This window comes from Notamacropus eugenii, chromosome 6 (genome assembly GCF_028372415.1).
Source record: "Notamacropus eugenii isolate mMacEug1 chromosome 6, mMacEug1.pri_v2, whole genome shotgun sequence".
NCBI lineage: Eukaryota > Metazoa > Chordata > Mammalia > Diprotodontia > Macropodidae > Notamacropus > Notamacropus eugenii.
This window is the reverse complement of record NC_092877.1, coordinates 330,146,688-330,149,687: the sequence shown is the minus strand read 5'-3', so window position 1 is coordinate 330,149,687 and position 3,000 is coordinate 330,146,688. Positions and strand designations below refer to the sequence as shown.

Here is a 3,000-nt window from a genome sequence, read left to right as displayed (position 1 = left end):
ACACCCACCTTGCCTCCAGATCTGCCCAGCTAGTGCTTGGGGGCTGAGAATCAAATGCTGCTCCCCAGCCTCAGGGCTTTGGGCAGGGGCAGGGCTGCTATTCAGTGTGAGATTAAGATCTGGTGCTCAGGTAGGGGTAGGGTTGACACAAGAGGCTCAGTTCCTTCAGGGGATTTATGCGGAGTCCTCCAACAATGGATCCGAGCTCCTGCCTGCTTTGGGAGCCCTTGTCTGCTGCTGCCTCCCCGAGGGGGCCACTCCCCTCTCACTGACCTTTGGCTCCTGTGGGTGGAGGGACCTGAGCTGCTGCTGGAGATTCTGTCCCTAAAGCCTGCTGGGATCTGCTCCACCTCTCTGTGCCGTGTGGCCAAGGCAGGGCTGGGCTCCGCTCCAGGTCCAGTGCGTGATGGACCTTTCATGTCAGTTTTTCAGGGCTTTCTGGAACAGATATTTCCTCCACTCCATTGTTCCATGGCTTCTGCTGCTCCAGACTTTGTTGGGAGTTCTTCTTTACAGGTATTTTATGGGCTGTGGGTTCGGAGCTAGCATATGTGTATCTTTCTACTCCGCCACCTTGGCTCCTCCTCTGGATGAGGTTTTTTAATGCTATGACATGACCACTCATCCACTTCTGTATCTCCCACTCATATTGGCAAGTTGTGTCCGTAGGGAGTAGAGAAACTGTTCACCTCAGGATTGTATGGACAACACTTAAGAGTTGTGGCTTCTAATACTGCCTCCCTAGCCTCCAACAATATGCTTCCTATTATCAACGAGAATCATTTGAATTGTACTTGTTAATATAAAACTATCTCCTTAAAATTAGGTACACTCCACATATAGCCTATATCAGATTGTTTGCCATTTTGGAAATGGGGGAGAGGAGAGAGAGAGAAAAAAAGTTTGGAACTCAAAATCTTTTTTTTCTTTAACGTGCGCACTTTTATTTGAACTGGTCTTAAGTCAGTGTACAGGTAAAGCTCCTCCCCTCCCCCAAGTACTGGCACCAATCTCATAAAACTCGCAGGGAGACTGTGAAGTCTTCATTCACACCTATGTTGGGAGCAGGGAGAATTTAGGGGGCCATTCAATATGGCTGACAATTTTAAAAAAAAGAAACAAGTATTAAGGCGGAAGATACAAAAAGTTTTTTTTAAAGGATCACATTAATTTACATGTAAAGCAATAGTAGCACCTTCCCTGTCCCCCCCTCCCCATCTGAATTTGTTACTCTCTGTAACAAGGCATTATATAATATTTGGAATGACAATTAAAAAAACCCCACAAATGTACAATCAGAGTCCTTAAGGTGCTGTAGAACTTTGGGGATGTTTGCCTCCAACATACGTAGACTGCTCATCACCTTCACTATTCCAGTTTTTAAATCCTGAGTCAAGTGCCAAAAAACCAAAACCAAACAAAACAAATAAAGCCATGCCAATCTCATCTCTTTTTTGGGGCAATTATCATGTCACACCCTTTTGACAAAAAAAACCCAAAAAAACCACAGTCCATTTAGAAGCATTTGCGGTGGACAATGGAGGGCCCAGATTTATCTTACTTCTGCTTGCTGATCATCTGCTGGAAGGTGGAGAGAGATGCCAGGATGGAGCCTCCAATCCAGACAGAGTATTTGTGCTCAGGTGGGGCAATGATCTTGATTTTCGTTGTGCTGGGAGCTAGGGCTGTAATCTCCTTCTGCATTCTGTCGGCAATGCCTGGGTACATGGTGGTACCACCAGACAGTACGGTGTTGGCAAATCCTTACAGATGTCAACATCATACTTCATGATTGAGTTGAAGGTAGTTTCGTGGATTCCACAGGATTCCATACCTAAGAAAGATGGCAGGAAGAGAGCTTCTGGGTACCGGAACCTCTTGTTGCCAATGGTGATAACCTGACCATCAGGGAGCTGATAGCTCTTTTCCAGAGAGGAGCTAGATGCAGCAGTAGCCATCTCCTGCTCAAAGTTTAGGGTGACATAACACAGCTTCTCCTTGATGTCACGCACGATTTCCCTCTCAGCTGTGGTAGTGAAGCTGTACCCTCTCTCGGTCAGGATCTTCATGAGGTAGTCTGTCATATCACAGCCAGCCAGATCCAGACGGAGGATGGCATGAGGAAGGGCATAACCTTCATAGATGGGCACAGTGTGGGTCACACCATCACCAGAGTCCATCACAATACCAGTGGTATGACCAGAGGCATACAGGGACAGAACAGCCTGGATGGCAACGTACATGGCTGGGGTGTTGAAGGTCTCAAACATAATCTGAGTCATCTTCTCTCTGTTGGCTTTGGGGTTCAGGGGGGCTTCTGTGAGCAGCACAGGGTGCTCTTCAGGGGCCACATGGAGCTCATTGTAGAAAGTATGATGCCAGATCTTCTCCATATCATCCCAGTTGGTGACAATACCATGTTCAGTGGGGTACTTTAGGGTCAGAATACCTCTCTTTCTCTGGGTCTCATCCCCCACGTAGCTGTCTTTCTGGCCCATACCCACCATCACACCCTGATGTCTAGGGCGCCCAACAATGGAGGGGAAGACGGCCGGAGGGGCATCGTCTCCAGCAAAGCCAGCTTTGCACGTGCCAGAGCCATTGTCAACAATGACAGCAGCAATATCATCATCCATGGCAAACTTTGAAGGGCAAGTTTAAACCCTTAAGAGAGAGAGGAGGTGGTGCCACACCTGGAGGCAGGGGAGAGGAGAGTGCACGCTGGGTGGGAGAGCTCACAGCGACCAGAACTCAAAATCTTAAAAAAATGAATGTTGAAAAGTACCTTTACATGTAATTGGAAAAAACAAAACACTCTTAAGTGGTGGGAGTAATGGTGGGGGACAGAAAAACCAACTTAAGTCCAGTCTGTCCTTAGGTACACTCAGGCTCCCTTTGGACAGTAGGCTCAGATTTAAAGTACAAAATTTGTCAGGAACTCTGTAGAGAATATATGGGGATTCAGTGGTATCTTAAGACTCCTGGTGCTGGAATTTCTTT

The 3,000-nt window shown here is 47.2% G+C and overlaps 1 pseudogene; it reads right to left on the bottom strand.

Annotated features, from left to right (window-relative positions):
• Nucleotides 1-1,500: 1,500 nt before the first annotated feature.
• LOC140509966 (actin, cytoplasmic 1 pseudogene) lies at nt 1,501-2,636 on the bottom strand (annotated as a pseudogene).
• Nucleotides 2,637-3,000: the final 364 nt, after the last annotated feature.